Source organism: Prionailurus bengalensis, chromosome D2 (genome assembly GCF_016509475.1).
Source record: "Prionailurus bengalensis isolate Pbe53 chromosome D2, Fcat_Pben_1.1_paternal_pri, whole genome shotgun sequence".
Taxonomy (NCBI): Eukaryota; Metazoa; Chordata; class Mammalia; order Carnivora; family Felidae; genus Prionailurus; species Prionailurus bengalensis.
The window spans coordinates 2,653,314-2,681,149 of NC_057351.1; the positions used below are offsets into that span (position 1 = coordinate 2,653,314).

Below are 27,836 nucleotides of genomic sequence, written 5' to 3' on the forward strand. Positions count from 1 at the left end.
ACAGCTGTTTGGGGTGTCTTTAGAGCCTTTGGGTTCCCAAGGAATCCTGGATCTGCCTCTTTAGAAAGAGAACGGATCCTTCTGTCAGAGGATCCCACTAACCCACCGGCAGACCTCTTAAGAAAGGTCCCAAGGTCCTTCGCTTCCTGGGACCAGCTCGGGGTTGAGCTGCCTTTGATGGAGAATGCCCAGTTCTCACAGACTGATATAGGGATATAATTCCTCTCTGATTCTTGAAAATTCTGTTACTACGAATCCAAAAACTTATAGTACAAAATCCAATCGTGCCTAAATCCTACCATTGCATAATCATAAATATACACCGTTTGATTTATTACTGTACTTCATAGTCATAAACTTAAGGGACAGTTTGGGGACCAAGGAGAATCAATTTCATACATTCTTGGAAGTACCAGCTCCACAAAAGCATGTATTTCCAGGCAACCTTAATGCTACTAACAGCAACAACCGTAACAATGACAAGGTTAAATGTTGAGGCACACGAGGGCACAGACCAGTACACCGGATGGTTATCAACACGGCAGAGACTTTAAATAGAGACTGAGTTCAGCATCTGAAGACTTTACCGCATGACAGTGCGTTGTGGAGTAATTGTCAAAAGTTAAAATGCTGAGAAAGGTTTGGAGGGAAATTTAGTGCACTTGGAGCAAAGGGGGCTTTCTCGTTCATATTCTTCTCGCTGTACTTTCAAGAATAAAAGCAAAGGAGGAAAGGAAAACACAGTGTATGAGTATACATTGAGTGGAAATCAGAGATTCCCAGTCACTCTTTTGGAAACATCCCTGGGATATATTTGGGCTTGATTTAGCAGGCTATGTAATAATTATTCTAACCACCTTTGTCTTTCTTGTTTGGTAATTATATCCAATTTTTTAAAGTATTTATTTATTTATTTATTTGTTTGTTTGTTTGTTTGTTTGTTTTGACAGAGGAAAAGAAAACAATCAGGGGGAGGAGCAGAGAGAGACAGAGAGAGAGAGAGAGAGAGAGAGAGAGAGAGAGAGAGAAATACCCAAGCAGGCTCACATTGTCAAGTGCAGAGCTGACATGGGCTCAATCTCATTCTGTGAGATCATGACCTGAGCTGAAATCAAGAGTCAGATGCTTAACTGACTGAGCCACCCAGGTGCCCCAAACCCTATTTTTTTTTTAATTTTGTTTTCAACGTTTATTTATTTTTGGGACAGAGAGAGACAGAGCATGAACGGGCGAGGGGCAGAGAGAGAGGGAGACACAGAATCGGAAACAGGCTCCAGGCTCCGAGCCATCAGCCCAGAGCCCAACGCGGGGCTCGAATTCACGGACCGCGAGATCGTGACCTGGCTGAAGTCGGACGCTTAACTGACTGCGCCACCCAGGCGCCCCTCCAAACCCTATTTTTAAGAGGGCAAAATATGCTTTTGTATTATAATTGAATAGCTAGTGATGTGTACACCCATGGAAAGTTTTGTCTGTGACTTCTGCCATTATGAGGGAATTCACATGGCCCACAAAAATCAGAACATGAAAGGCTACAAGGCCCACCATGGATCTATCGGTCTGTTGGCTGTATATTGCCATTGTACTCACATTTATTAGATACTTGGCTATTTTCCAGATAATATGCCAGCATCTGAGGAGACAACAATTATTAGAGCATGCCCTCTGCACTTTAGGACCTAAAAATCTTATGAGAAAACAGACATTCCCATAACTCACTGCATGCATAGCTGGCTGTATGAGCTGGAGACTGATGCTTCAGAGATGGAGGGATTAATGGTGGGATTTTGAAGATTTCTCAGCCAAAACAGAAAAAAATGAAAAAGGAAAGTCATTTGAATTGTTCTTATGCATGTGATAGAAGGGGAATGTTGTGTCCCCAAAGAAGATAGCGAGGGACATAATATCCTATGCAAAGGTGCTAGTTACTGTATTCTTTCTGGTATAATATGCCCACGTGCACCTTTATAAGTCAGTGCCCTTATCTTTTGTATTTCCAAAAGTGCTGTGCTTTCTGTAACTCTCCTCTGGGTCCTCTGGGTTATTTCCCAAGCAAACGGGCTAGGGGATGATGGAGGAAGACCATCTGTGAGAATCAGTTAAGGGCCTAGCACTGTGCTAAGCATCTGACATACATCATCTGTTACAGTCCCCTGACACAAATCCAGTAGCCTTAATTCTGAAATTGGACAAGGAAAAAATGGAATAAAACTTGAAATCTTTGATTTCTGATTTATGAATGTATGTATGCATTTAGGCAGGTATGCATTTATTTTCTTTATAATTTGAGTTTGGTAGAATTACTAGGATTTTTGGAACAGAGGTATACTTTAATTGTTGTAGTTGAAATTAAAAGTGGAGAGGAGGGGCACCTGGGTGGCTCAGTTGGTTAAGTGTCCAACTTCAGCTCAGGTCATGATCTTACAGTTCATGGGTTCGAGCCCCGCGTCTGGCTCTGTGCTGACAGCTCAGAGCCTGGAGCCTGCTTCGGATTCTGTGTCTCCCTCTCTCTCTGCCCCTCCCCCGCTCATGCTCGCTCTCTCTCTCTCTCTCTCTCTCTCTTAAGAATAAATAAACATTAAAAAAAAATTTTAAATAAGTAAATAAAGTGGGGAGGAAACTAAAATGACCTAATCATTTTTTGCCCCCTGTAGATAGAGTTGTATTTTATTTTATTTTATTTTATTTTATTTTATTTTATTTTATTTTAAAGTTTATTTATTTTGAGAGAGAGAGAACGAGAGAGCAATAGTGTGTACACTTGCTTGAACAGGGGAGGGGCAGAGAGAGGGAGGGAGAATCCCAAGTAGGCTCCATGCTCAGTGCAACGCCCAGCAGGGGGCTTGATCCCACAAACCATGTGATCGCCACCTGAGCTAAATCAAGAGTCCTACGCTTAACCCACTGAGCTACCCAGGCGCCCCAGGGTTGTATGTTAAAGACCATGTCTGGAGAGAATGGACACCGGGGTCCCCCACTGTTGATAGGGCATGGACTTTCACTGATGTGGATAATACTCTGACATTATTTCAGTACAAATAGGCATCGAATTCTCTTTGAGACCTGGGAAATTCTGAACCACCGGGTGTTGATTTCTGTCCACTGTTGCATAGGGAGTACTGGATTTAGTTCTTTGGTAGTTTGGCACGGGCAGGAAGCTGAGTCTGACCTTGTGGTGGAGGGTCAGAGGTGCCTCTTCCTCCTTTGTCCTCATTAGTGACTTCCCTTTTTTTAAAACCTCTGGATTGTGCATTGTCACCACGTGGGAGGCTGAATTGGATTGGCCAAATTAGCTTAATCTGAGTATATTTAGAAAGTAAATCTGTTAATCTGCATTAAAATGGCTTATTATATTCAAAATGAAAAGTTGAGAGGGAACAAATTCTGTATTCTTAATATACATGCAACATAGTTCCAACAGAACAGCTTTGGTTGAGCCAGAGATTTCTATCCCTATTGCTTCCCCACAGGGGAGAATTGTACCACATATCCTTCTAGAAAAGACAATGGCGTCCAGCTTTCTAAGGATTATGGCGGTACTCTCTTCCATGACCTAGTTTCCTTGAAAAGCCTTGCCTTCTCAGACTCCCTGAGACTGTCCTAGGACCTGAGATTCCTTATGTTTGCAAGTAATCTGATGTTGTCTGAACCGTTGCTAAGCCTCAGAAATAATCCAGAAATACACATTGCATTAGAAATGAAAGATGACGTAGAAGAATTTATAATTGCATGATTTTGTTTCTTTGACAGCATTTTGGAAACTGCATTTGCTGCGTTCATTACATAATTTCTCAACTGAAACCATTGGTTATGCTGGGATTTTGTGCATTTTGGTGAAAGGAATGCAATATTGTGTTATGATGACAAAATAATGGCTAAAAGAATTGAAGGGATTAAAGCCTGTGTCCAACTTCAAGTTTTTGTTAAATCCTTGCTCAAGGAAAAAAAAAAAGAAAGAAAGAAAAAAGAAGGAAAAAAGGAAAAGAAATGCTTTGGGTATAGTTCTTCTATTTCACTGTGTCAACAACATCTCTGAAAAATGGCACTTGTACAGCTGAGAAAAGAGCTTGGGCTTTGAGGCCAGACACCCTCTCTGCCACTTACTGTTGCACTGTGGGACCTCAGACAGCTCTGAGCACCGCTTTCCTCCTAGGAGTCTGACATAGTGGTAGTGATCCCTGCCTCTTAGTGGGGCCAAAACCAAACCATGGGGTCCAAACCAACACAGGAAATTAATACAAAATGCCTACTGTGTGATAAATACTCAGGAGGCAAAGCTCATTTAAAAGTTTTTTTAACATTTATTTATTTTTGAGAGAGAGGGAGACAGAGTGTGAGCAGGGGAGGGGCAGAGAGAGTGGGGGACACAGAATCTGAAGTAGGCTCCAGGCTTTGAGCTGTCAGCACAGAGCCCAATTCAGGACTTGAACTCATGAGCCATGAGATCATGACCTGAGATGAAGTCTGAGGCTTAAATGACTGAGCCACCCAGGTGCCCCGCAAAAGCTCATTAAAATAAATAAATAAATCTCCCCCATATTTTATCCTAATCCTTTTTGTATTGTATTGTGTTTTGTTTTGTTTTGTTTTTTTCTGTACACCCACCCTCTTGGGTTGCCTCCACACTACCACTTGCCCTTGTAATGAGCCACAGTACCAGAAACAGCACATAGAAATTTGTCACAGCTAAGGAAGTTGGGGACTGGAATGATGTGATCAGACTTGAGGATGGCTTGAAGATCATTAAGTTTTTTATTTTGTTTTTTTTTTGTTTTGTTTTTTTGATTTGTACTTTAATGAATAAATAGGTTTAGCAGGTTTTTTTTTTTTTTTCTGACCATGGTTCTTTCTATGATAAAATTATCAATTACTTTCAATCTGTTAAATACATCACCAAATTATGAAAGAATATTACATGAACTTTATTCTTTTGGTATTTTATAGCAGTGGCTAATGGAGGTTTAAGAAATTGACTTTACAGCGGCACATGGGTGGCTCAGTTGGTTGAGTGTCCAACTTTGGTTCAGGTCATGATCTCCTGGTTCATAAATTGGAGCCCCGAGTCAAGCTCTGTGCTGATAGCATGGAGCCTACTTAGATTCTCTCTCCTTCTCTCTGTGCCCTTCCTCAGCTCATTCTCTCTCTCTCTCTCAAAAATAAATAAGCATTACCAAAATAAAAGTAAATAAATTAACTTTATAAATATTCAAGGAACTGCCTGCCTATGCCTTTTCCTGGTTTAGAACAGACTCACTCTCACAGTCTCTACTACTTTTTTTTTTCTTTGTTCTTTTGAATTCCTGTATGAAAATATGATTGTCCTCGGCTGGTAGTACTACAGAAAGGTAAACAGAAAGCTTGTTTAGAAAGGGAATTTCTTCACTCTCAGAAGGAGTGCACAGTACTGTATACCCCCCCCTTTTCACAAAATTGAACACCTCCATTTCTCTTCCAGGCAGACTAATACTACATATGAAAACATATATTACATAATTATTCTGATCCTTAAAATTAAAAATAAAACTGTATAATAAAGTTTTGGGGAAAATACAGGGATCATGATAAACAAATTTTAGAATAGTCCTAAAGATCTTTTTTTTTTTTCTCCCAAGTTTTTATATAAATTCTGTTAGTTAGCATGTAGTATAATACTGGTTTCAGGAGTAGAAATGAGTTCTTCATCACTTACATACAACACCCAGTGCTCATCCCAACAAATGTCGTCCTTCGTACCCATCACTCACTCTTCTCCCTCAATCAACCCATAGTTCTCTATCTTTAAGAGTCTCTCATGGTGTGTTTCCCTCTCTCTCTTTTACCCCCCACCCTTCCACATGTTCATCTGTTTTGTTTCTTAAATTCCACACATGAGTGAAATCATATCCTATCTTTCTCTGACTTCACTTAGCATGAAACTGTCTGTCTCCATCCATGTTGTCACAAAAGACAGGACTACATTCTTTGCTATGGTTGAGTAACATTCCATTGTGTGTATATAGCACTTGGGCTCTCTTCATAGTTTGCCAGTTGCTGATAGTGCTGCTGTAAACAGCCTTGTGCCTGTTTGAATCATCATTATGGTATCTCTTGGGTAAATTCCTAGCAGTGCTATTGCTGGGTCATAGGGTAGATCTATTTTTAACTGAGAAACCTCTGTACTGTTCTCCAGAGTGGCTGCACCAGTTTGCATTCCCATCGACAGTGGGAACATCCTTGCCAACATCTGTTGTTTCTTGGGTCGTTGATTTTAGCCATTCAGACAGGTGTGAGGTGGTATCTCATCGTGGTTTTGATTTGTATTATTTCCCTGATGATGAGTCATGTTGAGCATCTTTTCATGTGTCTGTTAGATGTCTGTATGTCTTCTTTGGAAAAATGTCTATTCATATCTTCTGCCATTCCTGAGTTACTTATTTTGCGGCCATTGAGTTTGATAAGTTTTTATAGATTTTGGATGCTAACATTTTATCAAATATGTCACTTGCAAATGTCTTCTTCCGTTCAGTAGGTTGCATTTTAGTTTTATTGGCTGTTTACTTTGCTGTGCAGAAGCTTTTTGTCATGATGAGGTCCCAGTAGTTCATTTTTGCTTTTGTTTCCCTTGCCTCCAGAGACATGTATAATAAAAAGTTGCTGTGGCCTAGGTCAAAGAGGTTGCTGTCTGTGTTCTCTAGGATTTTAATGGTTTCTTGTCTCACATTTAGGTCTTTAACCCATTTTGAGTTTATTTTTGTGTATCATGTCAGCAACTGGTCCAGGTTCATTCTTCTGCATGTCGCTGTCCAGTTTTCCCAGCACCATTTGTTGACGAGACTGTCTTTTTTCCACTTGATATTCTTTCATGATTTGTCAAAGCTACTACTTGATTTGTAGTTTATTTTTAGTTTTTCTTTAAGTCACCAGAGGCCATAGTCCACTTTGATAGCAGAGCAAGGCAAGGAACTCTCTCTTCTTATCCATTATGCTGTTATGTAGCTGTATCATCTCAAATGTACCTTGGAGGAACTTCTAATTGGAATGGTTATGAAACTATTTTGCCACTCTGTTATGTAGATTTTGTTTCGATGTGAGATTTTTTTAATCACCATATCATTAAACTTACACCAGGTTAATTTAGGAGGGAAAATATGTAGAATAGTCATTAAAATAAATTGCTGTACAGTCAAAGATAGACTTGTAATTTGTTATCCCTTTCTCTGGTTATGTTTAAATGGGATAACATTCTACCAGATGTACCATCTAAAGTGCAGCCTTACATAAATGGCAAGAAATCAATTCTTTAAGTTTCCTTCCACCTTAAGATTTAAAATGAAAATATAATAATTCTAAGATAATAACATTAAATGTAGTTCCATTGCAAATCATCTAACAATTTTACAAAGTTAAAGTTTAAATGAAGAAGGGGAAAAAAGCCCCGAAGGGCAAGGATTTCTAGTTTTGTTTTGTTTCTGTCTTTAATTTGAAAGCATGAAATTACTTCCCTGACCTGTATCAAATTCAATAGAAGTGATAAACTGAGGGTATCAATTTCTTGTTGAAAGAAATAGAATAGCATCGCAATTAAAAATGGGCAAATGGGCTCCTGGGTGGCTCAGTCGGTTAAGCGTTCGACTTCGGCTCAGGTCATGATCTCACCGTTGGTGGGTTTGAGCCCCAAGTAGGACTCTGTGCTGACAGCTCAGGGCCTGGAGCCTGTTTTGGATTCTGTGTCTCCCTCTCTCTCTCCCCTTCCTCATTCATATTCTCTCTCTCTCTCAAAATAAATAATAAACATTAAAAAAAATTGAAAAGTGGGCAAACGTATGTTCAGAAAAGGTGACTATTATTTGTGCCATCACAGTAATGCCATCTGATTGGCTCAAGAGCCCTGAGGATAAAGGCCCCCCTATTATCAATTGTACACCTCGGCTTGGCAGCCTGGTTTTATTGGCACCTCGGGAGGGAGCCTGCACTTCATTTCTGTCCACACAAATGGCTAGATCACTTAAATAACTGCTGAAACGCTGCCATAAAAGGAAGATGTGCAGAACATTGTGTTAATGCAAATATGACTTTGCCCAAATTCTGTTTTGTCTTTCATTTTTATTTGTATGTTTTAAATTTCATTTTTGCTCTTGAGGAACAGTCCCATATGCAGCCTGTACACAGAAGAACACTCTGGAGATGAGACAAAGCCACTGTAAGGTTCTTAGCCATTTTATTTAGATGTCTGAATGGCCATGAATTTTACAGATTTTCCTTCACTGATGAATAAAGAAGTTAGCTTCCACTCCCGTGGAGATGATTCATTATGGTTTGCGACCGTTAAGTTAAACACTTGGCAGGTTATACGGTCTGACATCTTACTTTTGCATCTTCAGCTGTTTGATGATGTAGCCACTTCCCACCCAAGACACGCCACAGTGTTCATTTTGCTGTCCGGATGTTCCTGCTTTCAAACACCCACCTCTCTTCCTTGGTACCACCCACTGACATCTTTAGGAAGGACACTCCCCCCCCCCCGCCCCCCTGAAGGGCAATGAAAATACTTACAGGTATTTGTCCAAGAAGAGAAGGAAGTGTAATTCCAAAGATGAGAGATACAAGCTATTAGTTGTTGAGCGAGCTGGGTTGTGTGCTGCAAAGATAGCCTTCCTAATACACTGAAAGAAGAACCCACAAGTCGGGGAGGTGAGGCAGCTCAGCCAAGTGCACAAATCCCAGAGCACTGAGCAGAGCTCAGCACACAAGTGTGCATCTGGGGCTGTCTAAAGCCCAGGCTCCTTCCCTCCCTCTCAGTTTATGGGAACAAGGACCTAATGGTCAAGCGCCGCTGAGCCCACACCTGCAATGAACTTATTGTACATCGAGACCAGATTGACCTCTAGGGAGTGGGGAACTGTGCTCCCCCAGTGAAGGCATGTGAGATTTACCTTTGCAGTTACCGCATCTCCTGGTTGGTGGTGTCATTCTACCTGCTCCTGAAATAAGGTAGCAAGACCTGCATCTACATTTGATGTACCTGATGATACAGGAAAGCAAGTTGGAAGGTTATTGATTAACCCCAACGACTCAATATCAAGATATGAAATGTAATCTATTGTTGTGATATAAATGAGAGAGGCTTTGTTTCAGTTACATTAAACTGTTGTTGGTGAATTTGTGACTGGGGCTTATCAACTTTTTACAGAATGTGGAGTATTATCAAAAAGATTTTGTCTGGGGGCCTGAGTGGCTCTGTCGGTTAAGCCTGCTACTCTTAATTTGGGCTCAGGTCATGATCTCACGGTTTGCGGGATTGAGCTCCACAGTCTTTTTTTTTTAAATTTTTTTTAATGTTTGTTTATTTTTGAGAGAGAGAGACAGAGAGTGAGTGGGGGAGGGGCAGAGAGAGAGGGACACACAGAATCCGAAGTGGTTCCAGGCTCTGAGCTGTCAGCACAGAGCCCGATGCGGAACTCAAACTCACAAACTATGAGCTCATGACCTGAGCCCAAGTCAGACGCTTAACCAACTGAGCCAACCAGGTGCCCATGTTATCCATATTCTTGGATAAATTAGATTACTGGCATGTATACCATCATGAGATGATAAAATTACCTCTTAGAAACACTGAAATGTAGATTTGAACACAGTTCTAGAGATAATTCCTAGAGGCTTCATACTGCCTGATAAGTCTGTGCAAGAAAAATTTCACTAAATGAACAATTGAGGAAATCTTCACCCCCCGTTCACCTGTTGCTGTGTTCTATTTTAATATCCACTTGATGGTTGTCATCACAAAGCCTAGAGCACAAATGATATCTTAATGGATATCAAAATCTGTGCTGCCTCTTTGACTAATTAATCCCGGAAGCAACCAGAACACTCTGTGATGACTGACTGACACCACCCTAATTTTCTCATGACGAGCTAAAGGGGAGGGCTTCTAAGGAGCTTCTTAGCGTGGTTATTCTGAAGGCAGGATGTTTTGTGAGAGAACTTTCCTGCACTGGGACAGAGGCACGAACTGAACTGAGCCACGTAGAATTAAGTTGTATCCCATGTTCCTCCACGGCAGTGACCCGATTCCTTGAGTGACGTGTTGCTGCCATTTTATCCATCTCCATACATACCCTCCTCGTTGAAGCAGACAGGGATACGGATTGGTGATGTGTTTGTGCGAGACAATAGTAATAAAGGCGACAGCATGTCAAAGGCAATCCTAAAGATGTCTGCACAATGGGAAGTACACAGATATTTTCCTGTGGAAATGTAACAGAACAATTAATCTCTTCTTTTTGAAATTCAAACAAGTTTAATTATGTTTACTAATTTAGATAGTATCTTAACCAAAAGCTAGCAAGCTTTATTAGACTTTAGATGAATTAAGCAAAGACTCAAAGGCTTTGCTCAAATCTTCCCCTGGCCACCCTACTCGGGATTGCAAGTTACTGCCGCCCCACTCACAATCCGCTTTCCCTCCCTGACCGTTTTTCTTACCACTTTCTAAAATATAGCCTGCTTGTTTTATGCTTGTTGCTTATTCACTGTGTATTGCTTTATTATAATTGCCAGAGTACAAGATTTTTAAAACATTTGCTTGCCGTTCTATTCCAGGTGCCTAGAAAAATGCCAAATGCACAAGCTACAGAGTGACCAATAAATATGTATTCAATGAACACATTAAATGTTGATGCACTTAATAGCAACAACCCAGCACACTTAAGAACCTCAGAAGTTTGTCTGTTTTCGCTGAGAATTCATATTTGGAAATACGTCAGTTTTTGGATAAATGGTTATGTGAAGAATAGAGATAGACATTAAATTATTTTCAATTATAAACTAACAGTAAAACAATTCTGGTTTGGACTTACAAACTTAGAAATCTATATTTCTCATTTTTGTGCAGCTGAAGAACAAAGATAGTACCATTGAATCATAGATGAACATTTATTTTTGTATCCTCCTGATGAATAATAAAATTGGAAAATACTAAAGATTTTTAAAACATCTTGAGAGAACAATTTTAGCATCAGACCTGTGCATCATTTTAACATATTGGGGCATAACTTAGATTCACTTTATATTCATTTGATTTCCACAAATAAATATTCTAAGTCCAGCAAGTGAATTATTTATATGAACTTCACACAGATGAATTTCTTTCATGTAATATCTTTTAAAGTGACAGTACTTCTTTTATGACGGGGTCTAATTCCAGCTGTCGTACAGATGTGCTACATGACCTTAAACAGTACCCTGACTTTCAGGACATCATTTTATACCCCCCCAAAATAGGGGTTCATTCTGCATGCCTCCAAGGTTCTTTCTACTTCTCTGATTGTGTGAGATCATTGATGTGATCTTATTCTATTGCATGTGATCTTGTTTTTATATTAAAACACTTAGTATTAACCAATATGTCTGGATCTGCTTTTAGTTTGCCGCTTCTGCATTTAGAAAAGGTGAATGTGTTATATCGGTTACTTTTAGAATTAAACATAATCTCATATATTATCTATTAAAGATATTGCCTATCATATATTATGCTCTACTTATACTACAGATGTCTTTTATAAAAGATACGTTATATTTATAAATATGTACCTTATATATTAAAGATATATTAAATATATAAAATACTTCTCTTCTGGTTTGCTTGGAACTGTACTCTCACTTTATTTTCCAGAAGTCTGCCACGTTCTCAGCACTGAATTGGGTATTTTACTTCCAGTGTCTCATTTACTGAGAAAAGTTAAAGTTGCTAAAAAACTGACAAATTTAAAGAAAATATATTGTTAATATTAGTTTAGATGGTAACTTAGTTATCTTGTCCCAAATATTCACTTAGATACCTTGTCCCAAAGCCAGCATGATAAACTACATTTTTCAATATGGGAGATATAATACTAAACACATTATTAATGTTTCAATTATTTTCCCCAAACTTTATTTCAGTCTTTTTTTAAAATTTCAGTCTTTTCCAAAAAGCCAGATCATTGCAATGCAAAATATACTACCCTTGCATTTTGATTAAATGAACATATTGAATATGTATAGGAAGAAGGACTTTTCATGTAAATGATTTGATTCCTCAGGTGCAACCACTGTATATGTGTTAAGTATATATATTTAAATTTATTTACCGCCCAGACTGGTTAAAACATCTTGTTTATCAAGACTAACCACAACATTCCTGATGCATCATTTCCATATTCCTTATGAAATTGGAAGAATTAGCTTTCAAATGATCCAATCGTATCTGGAGCTAAAATACATCAAAAGTATTGTTAATGCGAATTTAATTAGAAATAACAACTTTTAATGAGAAAGCCATGCATTATATTTGTGAGAGTTGGTAGGGTGATTTATAAAAATTGTATAAAAATTGTATGATTACCAGAAGTTGTAATGAAATATTTGGTGGTTGATAGTTTTGCCGTAATTGCGTAACTATTGCTCAGATTCACCTTCGAAAGCGCCTTGGACTCATCAATTCTTTTTATTTACAGGGATTTTCAGTGTCATGTTCCTGAATACTGGGCAGAAGACCTACAAATAAGGTAAGGTACTGCGCATTTTATTTTATTTCAAGGTGTACTTACACAGAATCTCGTCAATAGTTGAGTAACTGGGAGTTGTATGTCATAAAGAGAATCAAATGTTAGTTGTTGGTGTGGGGATGCAAGTTACGGTCATCATCGATAATGTTGGCAATTTGTGGCTGTTCTCTTGTTTTCTTAAAACTCACATGTAATGAGATATTTACCATTTGGTGCTTTTTTTGATTATTAGTTGTTTGCAGCAAGATAAACACATTTGATTGACTTAGTTTCTATGCCATCCAACAAAGACTTCCTTGTGAAGCATCATGAGGCAGCTGTGATGTGGCATTGACCCACTGTAAGGACCTCATGCAGAAACACCTGTCCAACCCCAACCTCTGCGAGGACAAAAGCAGGGGAAGTGTAAACTCACCAGTGTCTGGAGAAACATGAAATCTGAAATTGGGAGTCTGGAGCAGTGTTAACAAAGTGAAAAGAATCCACTCAAAAAAATGCATAGTTCTTTATTCTCAGGTGTTATGTTTTATCTGAGTCATGATAAAGTGAGCAATGTCAAATTGAACTTACATATTATCTGAGACTATAGATTAATGTAGTCATTTTGTTTATACCTTTATATACATAGGAGGCAGATTTTGTATTTAACAACAAAAGCATTTTGAGGTGTAGACCCATTCTCTTGGCATTGTTTTCTCTCTGAAGACACCCTTGTCAGCACATTTCTGGCTGTGCATCTGCTGAAAGGAAGGAGGTGGGCAGGGCAGAGATGTGTTGTCGCAGGAGAAGGCAGTGCCAGTGACTGCCCCCCACCCCCGGTTCCCCCGCCATAAGTCCATGGCTTCTCTGAGAGTTGAATGCCAGGAAACGGGTGACTTTGAAAGGTCTTGTTGGAGTGACTTGGGGTCCCAGTTACAAGGACCAGAGCTACTTTATTGCTCAGAAAGCAAGTTATTACATCTTAGTCTCAGAAATGAATCAAGGGACAAGCGTCACAGTTGAGTATTTTAGTCATGTTTGCATACTTTAGCTTCTCTCCAGGACTTCCAAAGAAGTCAACAGCTGGGGAGAAGAATCTGGAATCTTTTTAAGCCTTGTGTGTCTCAGCCTTTTCTCCTCTGGTTTTTGAGGGAGGTGGAATTAGGTGCCAATACACGTATTTGTAATTGAATATAACAAACTTGAAAGTTGAAAGAAAAATAATTAATTTGTATTTATAGTCAATTGTTTTGCTTCTTGAAAAATACCCTTTGATACCATAAGATATTTTTTTCAATTAATTTATCACTGTTGATCATATAAATTTAGGAGAACAGTAGAATAATATGTGTAATTTAAAAAAAAGGCCCTGAACATATTAAGCTTGTCTTTTCTAGGGACCTATACCTTAAAATAATAAGAACTAATTATTCCTTCAATCCTTGACATGGTTGATAACAAAAGTAGAAAAACATCTTGCAAGAAAACAATCTCAATTAATCCAGATTTTGCCTTCTTCAGGAATCCTATTAGTGGTACAATACAGTTAAACTTTAAAATAGTTTTACTAGTTTCATGAATGAAATCCAATAAGGAATGCAGAGTGGCAAAGCTTTCTTTAAGGTGTTATTCAGAGAACAGGAATTATAAAAGTACCGAAATTGTAAAAGAAAGAATTTACTCAGTATTGAACTCGTCCCTTGTCTTTGAGGTATTTGTCTGAGTTTCCAATGAAGGCTCATCCAGACACTCAGCTCAAGAATTGCTATGACTTAAGTCTTCTGTGTGTTTGGACCAGTGTTTTCACTGCCTGGGTGGCGGTGGGGTATGAATAATCTGTAGAAGTGTAATCGCCGAGGCAATAAATCTAGGATTCCTTTTAGATGTGCTCTCTTGTTATTGACTTTTAGGAGAAGAAAGAGGAATTAAGAATATCCCCAACCCAAATGATCGGTATGTGCCATTGCTGTATGCTTATCAGGATAAAAATGAAGATACGGTGTGCTTATTTTTACTGTTCATTCTAAGGGGCTGTCTTTGTATGTCTATTTTTATGTATGTCCCATATTTAAAAGATAAAGCAATGCAGATCATGTTTTCTTATCTGAATTTTTATTCTTGATGCTGCTGTCAGAGTGATGAATATGTATAGATAGGCACATAGCAAGAGAGCTTCTGAAAGTGGCGGAGATAAGGAAATACTTAGTATTCTCAGTAACAGATAAATGAAAAGGAAATCTGTTGGTTACATTTGGTATTCAGTTCTTTTAATCAGTGCTTCGTGAGGCAGACTTACAGAGCTTTTTGGAATATTTGACACTGACTCCTTCTTATGTGCGAGCCCAGAGGATATTAACCAAGCAGAAGGTGACTGCTTTGGCTAATTCCACCTGTCCCATTTTTGGAATGTTTCATTACAAAGATCCTTCATTCAGGTGTCATATCTTTCATTTCTTTACGGACCTAGGTTTCTAGTTGGTGGTTAGGATAACTGGATTTTAATCCAAATAAAAACCCATCTCATCTCATGTTAGTTACCAGTTGCAATACAGACAATAATAACATACCAGATGCTTGAACTCTAGAATGTTTTGACTTCGAAGATCAACCTCCGGGTCAGTCTGAATTAGCCCTTGATTCTGTGTCTCTCTTGTTCTGTGTTATATCATCCACCCCTAAGTGTGGCCAGCCCATGTTACCTTTGCGTTGGCTTCTGTTGTTTGTGTGTGACTTCCCGATTCATCTACATCCACATCGCCCACCACTTGAGGGCTCATTCAAACCTGATTTTTAACTTCTCTCCTACCCATTGCAACCTCGCTAACCCCAAGTCATTTTACCCTCGTCATGTACACTCTGTAAATAACTACACGTTATAAATCCTTTGTCTTCTAATAGCACTGAACAGTACATTACTTTATTAATGCACATTGTTTTCCACTGAGTCTGTTTTGTACTAATGTCCTCTCCCCAGCTAGAAGGAAACTTTTTCTAGTGGGATTGACCAAGTTGTTTTTGTTTTTTTCTTTTTCTTTTTTTTTTTTTTTTGAGAATAGAGAGACGACATAAAACACTCTGAATCCAAATACTCCAAGTGGCCATGTCCTAGGCATGTGCTTTACAAAAGTACCTGTTAAGAAATTGATAATTTATTAAAGGAGGTGTCTTCTTAAGAGAAGCAGACCAGAAGGTTCTTATATATTTGGTTTTGCAGTGATCAGACATGCAAGGCTGCATTGAGAGCACATGTGTTCGACTGATGACAACAAAATAGCTTATCTAGAATTTATAAACTGGTTTTCTTCCCTATAAAGTTACATCCTAAGCATCTGTCCAGAACCTGATTTGAGTTGACTGCCTCCTTGGAGTTCTGCCCATATCCAGAAATCCCATATCATTTTTGCCAGTGAAAATACAGATTCGTGTATTTTACATAATCGTGGAAGATTTTACTCTTTATTTTGTAAAAGGAGGAATAGAAATGTGTACCTACCAACTCCTTTTTAGTATTTATTAATTTGGGGTTATAAAATTTATTTTTTTACTAATATTTATAAACCTTTTCACAGAAATACACACACACACACACACACACACACACACACACACGAAGGTTAGTTATGCTACTCAAGGAGAAGTTACTCAATAGCTATAAGCCATCAGTGAGACCATCTGCAGGGAATTAGGTCTATGAGTACTTACCCCAAAGAACTCACTACAGATTGACTATGTAACTATCACTAAAGAGCTTAACAAAATGTCCAGCACTTAGTAAGTACTTAATAAACAGTGAATGAATAGCAGTCACATAAGCATTGTTAAAATTCTCATGTTCAGGGCATCATGGCACATATTTTGATTATTTTTAAATTCTTGATTATTAATTACCTTTCTTTTCATGTAGAGTTTTTAGAAAGGGTAACTTGTTCTTTTATTTCTGATTCCTTATAGCACAATGACATATTTGCTGGAATAACATTTTCAAGCTGCAACTTTTTCCCCTTATGAGTTCTGTATATGGTTGTCTAATAAATCCCAGTGTTTAATGATGTAGACAGTTTAGGGGCCAATCTAATTCTTATCTGGGTGTTTTTCCCTTTCAAACATTTCTTTCTTTGTCATTAACATTTGGAAATTCCAGAAGGATATGTCTTGTGTAACACTCATCAGGTTAGTCTGGAGACACTCAATTTTTTAAATGTGATCTTCTTTAGGAAAGTTTCTTTTATAATTATTTTTCCATATTCTTTTTTTCTGCTCCCTTTTTCTTTATTTTCTCCAATTATAGAATGAGTCTTCCAGATCAGTTTTCCATCACTTTTTCCCCTTGTTTGTTGCTTTCTTCCCTGCCCTATTACTTTGAATTTCTAGGAAATTTTACTGCCTTATCTTCTATTAATGTAGATGATTGTGTCCCTTCTTCCAACTGTTATTTATTGTTTTTTTCTTCATTTTTAATTTGGCAACTGTGTTTTCCTTTGTCACATTATCCTTCATGAATTTACATTATTCTTATAGTTAGATCACATGATTTTATTGACAAAATTGAGTATTGGATCTTCAGAGAAAATGAAAATTCCTTCTCCCTAGGATGTCACTATTATGAACTACATCCTAAGCCTCCATATCTTATTAGTTAGAAGGAAGAAACCCATAAATAAATAAACCAATCCAAATGTAATTTTCCCAACTGTGCAGTTCCAGTCTTTCTTGGATAAAAACAAACGAAAATGAAAAACTGAGTGTTTCGGTGACACCACCCTCTCCTCCCGCTTCTCCCCTAGAGAAGGTCTCGTTGTGTGTGTTTGTGGGGGGGCGGTGTGCAGAGTGAGCTGCATGGAGGATAGTGTAACTGTACCGACCTCACGATGACATAAGAGAAAATGTGGCTTTAGGCGCTCAGCTTCCTCTACTCTTTAATGACATTCCTCTTGCCCTGAGTCTTTTCATCTGAAATCTGAGTGGTCTGTGGTCTTGAATAGGTGCTACTGGTGACCCACACCTTCCCTGTGGTGAAGTCTTACTCTGATGTCCATTGGCTGTGAAGAATGAGGCACACTCTGTGGTCCTCTGTGAAGATTCACTCCTTAGCTAGATTCTCAGGAAGAGGATGCTTATGACACTAAAAAAAAGCTACAATTTAGAGCCCCCTTCTCCCTGATAAGAATTTTTTCCCTTCTTTTCTTCTTTTTTCCTTTCCTTTCCTTTCCTTTCCTTTTTTTTTGGGGGGGGGGATGGAGCTTTCACAGTCCTCAAGGGTATATCAGGGCAAGAGACCGTACTCTGCTGTTGATGTTATCCTCTCTTACATAACAAACCTTCCTTCTGTGGGTTTGTCTGCATTTGTCACTCTACTGTCATCTTACAAATCTCATAGTCTAGAAATGGGGGAGACCAAGCTTATATTTCTCATCTGTTCTCTGTACTAGCCAGCTGTAGGAGCAGTAATAATCAGAAGTGGGGGGTCACTAGACCCGAATCCTGGTGTCTGGTGGCTTTTATGCTCAATCGAGTGTGAACACCATTCTCCCAATACAGTGACCCAACTTGCAAGGCGACTCGTTCTATCAGGCTGATTTGCAAGTGAGAAGCCAAAATTCTTATTCCTTCTCTCAGCATGGCAATCTAAAATCTATTCCCATCTTTCTCAGACATACTGATGTGTTGGATAGACTAGAAGTGGTGCTCTGGTACCCAGAAGACATGAGAGAAGCTCATAAATAATATTCAGTTGTCTCATGAATTTTGTAGCCAGTGTGAATTATTTATTTTTCAATCCCCTCTTCTACTTCCTGTAGTGAATCAGTGTCAAAAGGAACACTCATTTCTACTGTGAGATGTTGTCCCTCTTTCTGATAGCAGTTTTCCTGACACACTCCCTTTCCTTTCTTGACTTGTTCATCTTTTTGACCATGAAGAAGTGTTTTCATATTTTTAATGTATAATTAAGGAGAAGTGAAGGTGTGTTTCATCTAAGATTAGATGTTTTACAGCTGTAATCTTTCAGAGACAGAAAGTTTTAGGTCCAGATGAGTTGCAAGAAAATCTTTTGAGAGCAGTTCTAAGCATGAAAGTCAAAACTAGAGTCAGTTTAGATGATCACCTATGCCAGTCCAACCCTGTATGTGATGCTGGTAGATTATGAATATTTTCAATAGACACATACAAATAGTGTCTCAGGTAGTGTGCTACCTCCTATCCATCTCATGGATGGTTCTATTCTTCTGCCCTTAACTTTCTAAAGATTTGTGATGGCCAATCAGGTAACCTGAGGGAGATGTTCTCTCCACTAATTCAGCACGTAGGGCCCAGAAACCTTCCTCCAGTGTTTTCCCCAACTTAATACAAGCACAAATTCCACATTGTAGGTGGATTGTGCCAGGCATATATTTAGGCACAAATGTGGGTGCATTGTGCCAGGCATATATTTAAGCACGAGTGCATGGCTTTATTCTTCATTAAATGTTAAATCTTATTTACATGTTGGGTTTTTTTTTCGCTGTTTTGTTGTATGTGCCAAGCTAGATGCTAAACTCAGTCAGATAATCTCACAGTTCTTGAAGATTTTTTTTTTATTTTTTTAACGTGTATTTATTTTTGAGAGAGAGAGAGAGACAGAGAGACAGAGACAGAGTGTGAGTGGGGGAGGGGCAGAGAGAGGGAGACATAGAATCCGAAGCAGGCTCCAAGCTCTGAGCTGTCAACACAGAGCCTGACGCGGGCCTTGAACTCAGGAATGGCAAGATCATGACCTGAGCCAAAGTCGGGCACTTAAGCAACTGAGCCACCCAGGCACCCCAGTTCTTGAATACTTTTGACATTCTATGGTCTTCATCCTATTTCTTAAACAGATATATTTAGTGGTACATCAGCTTTCTTCTTTTCATCTCTATTGATGAAAAACGGTTATATTTTTTTCCCAGGGTAACTTGATAATTGGCAATATTTTATTTTGAAACCCTTTGCTAAGGATTCATAATCACGTTAATTGCATATCATTTAAGTTAATCCAAGTGATCTTTTCAGTCCAAAGACCAGAGACTGCCTTCAACTGTGTTTTCCATTCAGTGAGTACGTCGTGCGTTTCTCTGAGTCCGTGTATTCCCTTCATCCAAACAGTATTACCAAGGGCAATATTTCGAAAATGAGTTTTGTTACTTTAATCAATTGTTCAATAAGTGAAAGATTAAAAAATGATGTGGGTTGGCTCCATAGTTAATCTTTCTCTAATTTTATTTTAAGATACTATTGAGTACTGTTAAAGTTTGACTGTGAAGTGCCTTGCTCTCCCTTATATGAATGGTATTTTGAAACCTTAGTGGTTTTCCCCAGGATTTTATTTATTTTCACAATACATAAACTATTGTTCATTTGTTCATATTGTGTTTTTTTTAATTTTTAAGAACTATTTATTCAAATATATTTAATGTATTAAAAATCTTATCTATGCAGGCTCTCATGTCTGCTTCTCAAGTTTCTCAGGATCATTTTTTTATGACCTACATCATTGCAGATAAAGTATCAGAATTTTTTAGAGTCCTTAAGGATTCCAAGTAGTTATTCCAGGAGGCTAAGGCGACTCTTCCCTGTACAGATTTGACTGACTAATAGAAGTCTTTCTTCTATGCAGGAAAAGAGAGTGAGCATCTCTTTGTGATATTCTGATTTTATATACCCAGTTCATGGCTGATCTTCCCAACTAGCTAATTTAGATACTTTGCAATTCACATCTGTCTGACTTTTTTTTTTATGCGAATTATCTATTTGTGTGTTCATGTTTGAGGCAGAATTGAATAAGCTACCAATAATATTAGCAAGTACCTAGAATGAGGTGAGTGCTTACACACCAGTGACATTATTCAGTCTCCCTAACAATCCATAGAGGAGGTGTTATTTCCCCTCCAATGCCTGTAAGGGAAGTAGACAGAATTATACTGGATTAGCAGAACTGATATTACACAAGGGTGTGTCTCACATCCAGGACCGTTTCTCCCCAGTTTTACTTTGCTGGTGATTAACTGTGCTAGCAGTAAAAATATGGGAGTTCCTAGATTTGGAGAGTCATCGATTTTTCAATGATCCAAGTCACTGATGCATATTACACAATAACTGGACTTCTCTTTGTGATGTAGTTATACTAATGTATATAGCTTATTGGAAACATTATTCATGACACACTGTGTCTTGTGCACCACATGGAACATTTAACAAGATAGACCGTATCCCATTATATTCTCACAATACAATTAAAAGCATTCGAGTCAAACCAGCATCTAGAAGAAATCCTTTACAAGTCATGCATCTGAAAAAGGACACGTATTCAGAATATATAAAGAACCCTGAAAATTCAATAATGAGAGAACCCAATAAAATAGAAGAAAAATATCAATCGCTCTACCCCCCAAAAAATGCATGGATAAAAAATTAGAACACCAAAACATGTTCCACATCATTAGAGAGATGCAAATTAAAACCACAATGAGGTCCATCTACACACTTACTAAAAATTCTAAAATTAATGGGGCATCTGGGTGGCTCAGTTGCTTGAACGTCTGACTTCAGCTCAGGTCATGATCTCGCAGCTCATGGGTTCCAGCCCCGCATTGGGCTCTGTGCTGTCAGCTCAGAGCCTGCAGCCTGCTTTGGATTTTCTCTCTCCCTCTCTCTGCCCCTCCCCTGCTCATGCTCTCTCTCTCTCTCTCTCTCAGAAATAAATAAACATTTAAAAATTTTAAAAAATCTAAAATTAATAAAATGGCACAATGGTTTCTAGAAATCAACGTGGCAATTAAAAAAAAATTAAACTTATACCCACCATAAGACCCTGCCATTTCATTCTTAAATATTTACCTAAAAGAAATAAAAGCAGGGGCGCCTGGGTGATTTAGTCAGTTGAGTGTCCGACTTCAGCTCAGGTCATGATCTCATGGTCTGTGAGTTCGAGCCCCACGTCGGGCTTTGTGCTGACAGCTCGAAGCCTGGGGCCTGCTTCAGATTCTGTGTCTCCTCTCTCTGCCCATCCCCCACTTGTGCTCTGTCTCTCTGTCTCTCAAAAATAAATAAATAAATGTAAAAAATAAAATTTAAAAAGGAAATAAAAGCATATGCTCACATAAAGATTTGTACGTGAATGTTCACAGCAGTTTTAGTTGTAATAGCGTCAAATGAGGAACAACCCAATGTCACCTATCAGTAGTCAATGAACATATAAACATTGTGGTATATCAATTCAACAGCATATTAAAAAATAAAAGGAAGTAAAATCTTGATATGCCCAACAATGTGGCTAAATCTCAAAATAATCAAGCAGAGTGGATAAAGCTGGACAAAAATAATAGCACATGTTCTATGTTCCCATGGGTGGATAATTCTAGAAATCATAAACTAGTTTATAATGACAGAGGAGATAGGGGAGCCTCTGGGGATGATGGATATTTGTTATCTTGGTGGTGATGACCATTTCATGGCATTTACATATGTTAAACTTGTCAAATTACGTACTTTACATATGTGAAATACATTGTATGTCAATTAAAACTCAACAATCAAGACTCAACAAAGCTGCCTAAAATGTATGGTGTTTAAAATACCAGTGACATGGACAAAAATTCCAAATGGAATCCTTAAATACCAAATCTTGGTTGTGGAAAAGGAGATTGAATTCTAGTTGGGAATTACAAAATAAACAAACAAAAACATACAAGGTGATAAAGTAAAAATTTTTTATTTTCCATTATTGAGTGGAAATAAGTTATCATTTTTCCTGGAGTATGTACAATTTGATTTTCTTTTCGTATAGTAGTACATTGAAGAAAAAAAACTAAGCCTAAACAAGAAAAGACCAACCCTCTATCCTTATATATGAAATTCATCACTTTCAAATAGCATTACAGGATAATCATTGCAAATATTCAAATGAAATTAATTCCTATTTCTAGAAATAGAAATATTTCTATTTAAATATTTATCTAAATATCTAAATCGTTCTTAATTTCCCCCAAATGAATTTATTTTTGGTGTGTTTAATATTTAGGCAGCATTTTATAATTTATTTCCGTTTAATTTAAAATTGTACTGCATTATTTTTTTAATTTATATTTTCTTTATGTTCTGTTAAAACAGCATTGACATAGACCATGCAGATTTGGATGTAAATGGATTTGCATATGCATCAGTTAATGGGGAGCAGAAGAGGAATGTAGTTAGAATTTCAAGGGGTAAACAACTAAACACTTCCTTTATATCAAGTCCCTTTATGTAAATCTTTATACAATAAGAATTGTAGACATGCATATTTTCTTATCTCTTCACCATAGAAATTTTCATGTAAGTCATTAATAATTACAAGGATCTGTTGTTGTAATGTGTTCCCAAAAGATCCCAAGGGGAGGAAAGCAGATATAGAGACTTATGATTTATCAATTTAGATGTTTTGGCAGAATTGAATTCGGTCCAGAAGTTCAGATGAGGTGGTGTCCTAATTGATTCTCTGCCTATTTCTAGCTGTCTGATAACCTCTCAGTCAGATATAAAGACGAGCAGTATACTTGGCTGAGCCCTGCCCCACCCCACTTCCTTGGTAGCCCTCTTGGGAAGTTTTTAGCAATTTGAAGTTCCAAAGTTATAAGCTCAGTACATAGGATATCTTTAATTTTTAATAGAGCAAGCCTTAAAAGACTCTTATTCAAGAGATTTATAAATTCTGAATATTTTATCATTTAAAATACATAATATTATATGTTTACATACACATTGAATTCATAACTTAAGATACACAGTTTTCTCTGTTACTTTAGAAATGTGGACAGAAATAGCAAAACCTGTTTAGTTCCTCAAAAGATCTGTCTTCCCAAAGTAAGTAGAATATAGAGGGGACAAAAAACCTGGTAAATATTAGAGCTGAATCATTCTTTTTTATTTTTTATTTTATTTCCTACAGCTGGATCATTCTTGAGGTAAATAGGTTACTGGAATAAATAACTACAAAATATCAATAATTCTTAGATATCTTCCCTGGTGCAGAAGTGTAAAAACAGGAGGTTGACATTTCTCTTAAGTCCTGTAGTAGACAGTTAATGAAAAAAAAATCCAAATCATTTGGTCCTGTAATCTTAGAAATCAATTTAAAGACATTTTTATGCATGAGGCAAAGCTATTCCAACTTTTAAAAAGTAAAATAAAGATGGGATATTTTCCCATTTTTAGCTATAAACAGATTGTCATATTTATATGGATCTTTAATTTACGGGCATCCATGTGAGTTTCACTTAACTTAACAGCTTAATGACCTGTTTCTATATTTGCAATGTATAAAAATACTAGAGAATACAACTCACTGAAAACAATCTGTTTTGAAATTAAACAGCCGGTTGTAAGGGACACAGAGGCACAGGAACACACAGGTGGGGTGAGGGAGATTGCCTAGGCAGGTTCTGGGTTCTTGTGTTGGGTACCTCTAGGGGGCGCCCGCCATGCCCTCAATACTCTGAACTGTTGAAAAGGTGTGAGTGTGAAGTTCATTTTTGTCTTTTTTAAGGTAAGTGTAGCTGGATGATCCAACCTATCAACCAGGGAGGAAATTGCATTCACATTCCCTTTCACACCCAAAGCGTCATGTCCTTGAGGTCTTGGTATTCCTTTATTCAGGGGCTTGGTCTCCACCAAGGGATTTCTCTCCCTGTTCTGTCAGATCCAGAACTTAGGGAATTGTGAGAAACAAAACCACTACCGAGAAGTACCCCGTCTGTCGTGCGTTTAGCCAAAAGCAAACACAGCATCTACATGAGTGTACAATTATTTTAAAATTGTATTGTTTCTGTATTAATTATACATTTTACTGTGTTTTTTATGCCTTATCAAAGTAACTGGAGGGACCTTATCTATTACTCTTCCCCTTCTTTCTTCTTTTATCCCTCCCTGCTGGGTTCAGTTTTCATTCTGCTGATCTTGTGACCAAAGCTAGCAAAAGCCCACGTGTTCTAAATCGTCACTTTCGGGTGCCTGGGTGACTCAGTGGGTCAAGTGTCCAACTTCAGCTCAGGTCATTATCTCACGGTTCGTGGGTTCGAGCCCGGTGTTGGGCTTTGTGTTAACAGCTCCGAGCCTGAAGCATGCTCAGGATTCTGTGTCTCCCTTTCTCTCTGTCTCTCTCTGTCTCTCAAAAATAAAAAATCAATCAATCAGTCAATATAATGATACATTACATCATCATTTTCTTCCTAGTGGAGTAGTTATAAAATGAAACTCTTTTTTCACTGCCAGTCTCAATAGCTTCTTGTGGTCTGCTTTTGGTATGATAGCATTACCTTGTGATAAAATTCAAACGTTTTCCAAATAGCCTCTGTTTTTCCTGTCTGGAGTTCACTGATCTCAGGGCTGTGAGAGTCAAGTGCTCAAACTCCTTTCTTTTGTCTCCTGTCTTGAAGCCTGCCTGAGTATGGAATTTCTCTCTAGCACCTTGCCTGGGAAGAGGACTGGTCTGGGGCATCTGCCCTTAGCCTCAGATTCAGAGGCTCTTTCTCAGTCATATTCACTTAACTATTTAATTTTTCAGTTAATTCACTCATCTATTGTGCCAGTTGCTGTGAGTAGAGCAAACAAGAAAGCCTATGCTCTTTTTTTTTCAATGCATGAAATTTATTGTCAAATTGGTTTCCATACAACACCCAGTGCTCATCCCAACAGGTGCCCTCCTCAATACCCATCACCCACCCTCCCTGCCCTCCCACCCCCCAACAACCCTCAGTTTGTTCTCAGTTTTTAAGAGTCTCTTATGCTTTGGCTCTCTCCCACTCTAACCTCTTTTTTTTTCCTTCTCCTCCCCCATGGGTTTCTGTTAAGTTTCTCAGGATCCCCTTAAGAGTGAAACCATATGGTATCTGTCTAAGAAAGCCTATGCTCTTAAGGGGTTGACATTCTTGGAGGGAAGAGAGGAAAAGGAATCAATACACATCATAATGTTTTTATGTACAGATATTCATGTATATAATTATTAGAGTTCTTAGGGCAAATAAACAGCATAAAGCAAATAGAGTCCTAGGCTGCTATTTTGTATGAAATTGAAGAGTATCAATACTTCATTTAAAATCAGATATGTAATTGAATGAAGACTTCAATGTGTATTTAACAATGTGGAAATGACGAAATGAGCCCATTGATATGCAAATAATAGGATTTAGCTTTGGTTCTCAGAGCGCTGGACTCATATTTGTTTTAAATTCATGTTGCACTGAGAAAACTATTACTTCCAAGACATCTCAAATAATTTGTTTAATGGCTTCAGTGCATCCCACAGACTCATGAAGGTGGCTTCTGTCTGTAGATGGTCTGACACAGGGAGCTTCAGGCCTTGGCCCATCGTGTATTAGACACCATTTAGAGAATCCATTCCTTTGATATTCTGGTCTTGCAGGACCACATATCTCTAAGAAGGATTTGATAGAAGTCATAAATATGCACACACACAAATACCCATTTTAGTGTTCGGCCCATCATGGCTCGGTATAGTTTGTTTTCACTCTACTTTTTGTTTTAAGGGAAATTGTACTAATCCAGTGAAACGTCGTTGCTTTTGGCTTCACTCCTCCAAACGTTATTACAAGGTAAAATATAAATTAGTGTGCTTATTTGATTTAAGGTGTCTCTTTACATTTTGTGTCAATAGACCTTTTCTGTTTTGTTCTGTTCTCAGTTGGTATTTGCCTTCGTTCAGCAGACATTGTACATATCTACCCCCTAAACTGGCTAACATTCCAACATAGAGAATCTCATAGCTACAAGAATATTATTCATTTAAAAAAAAGTTTCTCTTGGGGCGTCTGGGTGGCTCAGTCGGTTGAGCATCCGACTTCGGCTCAGGTCATGATCTCACAGTCTGTGGGTTCAATCCCCGCGTTGGGCTCTGTGCTGACAGCTCAGAGCCTGGAGCCTGCTTCGGATTCTGTGTCTCCCTCTCTCCCTGACCCTCCCCTGTTCATGCTCTGTCTCTCTGTCTCAAAAATAAATAAAACATTAAAAAGTTTTTTAAAAAAGTTTCTCAAGGCATCCTTTTTCACTGCTTTCTTGTGACTCTTAGACTTAGGACCTCAAATTTCAAGCTTTGACGATAGTAAGAGAATGGATTTGAGTAGGCACTCATACCTTCTCGAGCCATGCCAGGTAATAAACCTCAGTGCTACCTCATTTTTATTCCAAATAATGTGTAACTAGATGATCGATAAAGGAATTTATCTCCAGGTAATAAATTAAGCTGAAACATAAATTAACTTTCCACCAATGAGGACCACTTCCTACATATTTTCCACTTCTATTAAGTCATTCTGCTTGAAACAAAACCACACTGACAATTTACTCATTTTGTGTTTTCTTTTAGAATATACCACTATGAAAAACCGGCAATCTATTTTATTGATTGATTGCTGAGGAAAGTCATGGCTAGGAAAAATAATTTGAAAGCTACACATTTCTTATTCGATATAACATTTTAAAATATTTTTCTTTCTACATTGAGAATCTCTGTGGCATAATGAGATTTGATAACACGTAAAAATGCTAGAATCCACTTTATACTTCAGTCTTCCACCTTTTCCTGAAGGTAATTTTTTCATAGGTATACATCTGCTGGGATATATAAATATCCAGATGAGCACTTTTTAGATAGCCATATTTTCTGAAAATACCTCCTGTCATCTAAGTATAAAATTCGATTGGAGACATTATTCATCCCTTTTATACTGTCTGGAGAAAACCCTCCAAATTTAACTAAATTAGATTTTAGGGTACTCACACTAAAATATAATAATATATACATTTAGAACATTCATCCCGTAAAAGGATCTAGTAGAAATATTTTCTAAAATTCATTTTCTTTAGGATAGTCATGCAGTGTGTATGTTAGAAATCCTGAAATTGATTTTGCTTTTATTTGGAAGCAATATTTTGGAACACATTTATTTATTTTATTCCAAAGCTTTTCATCAAATGAAGCTTAAGTACTTTTAAAAGACTGCAGTGTAGTTTTGAAATATAAACCAGAATAAATTCAAGAGGGTAGCTGGGAGCTCCAGTCTTCCCTGGGGTGATTACTTGATAAGTTTGGGTCTAGATAGAGAAGAAATAAGAACAAAACAAACAAACAAAAAATGAAAACAAAAAACATTCCTCTGTGGCCTTAAACTCCAACTTGATAAGTCAGAATATATAACAGAGAAGTTCCCTTGACAGCATCATTTGAAGCTGATTTTCTGTGGGTTCCCTTGCATCTCGTTGAGCTACGTTAGAAATCAAATCAATCTGGCATGAACTACATTTACTCTGAGGACAGCAACCCTCTGG

The 27,836-nt window shown here is 37.9% G+C and overlaps 1 protein-coding gene across 1 annotated transcript in view; it reads left to right on the top strand.

Annotated features, from left to right (window-relative positions):
- Positions 1-27,836, top strand: part of PCDH15 (protocadherin related 15) — a 1,256,363-nt gene that overhangs the window by 208,990 nt on the left and 1,019,537 nt on the right. The window contains exon 2 of the mRNA XM_043596132.1: positions 12,474-12,524. The gene's annotated coding sequence lies outside the window, so the exon portion shown is untranslated. The remainder of the gene's footprint in view (positions 1-12,473; positions 12,525-27,836) is intronic.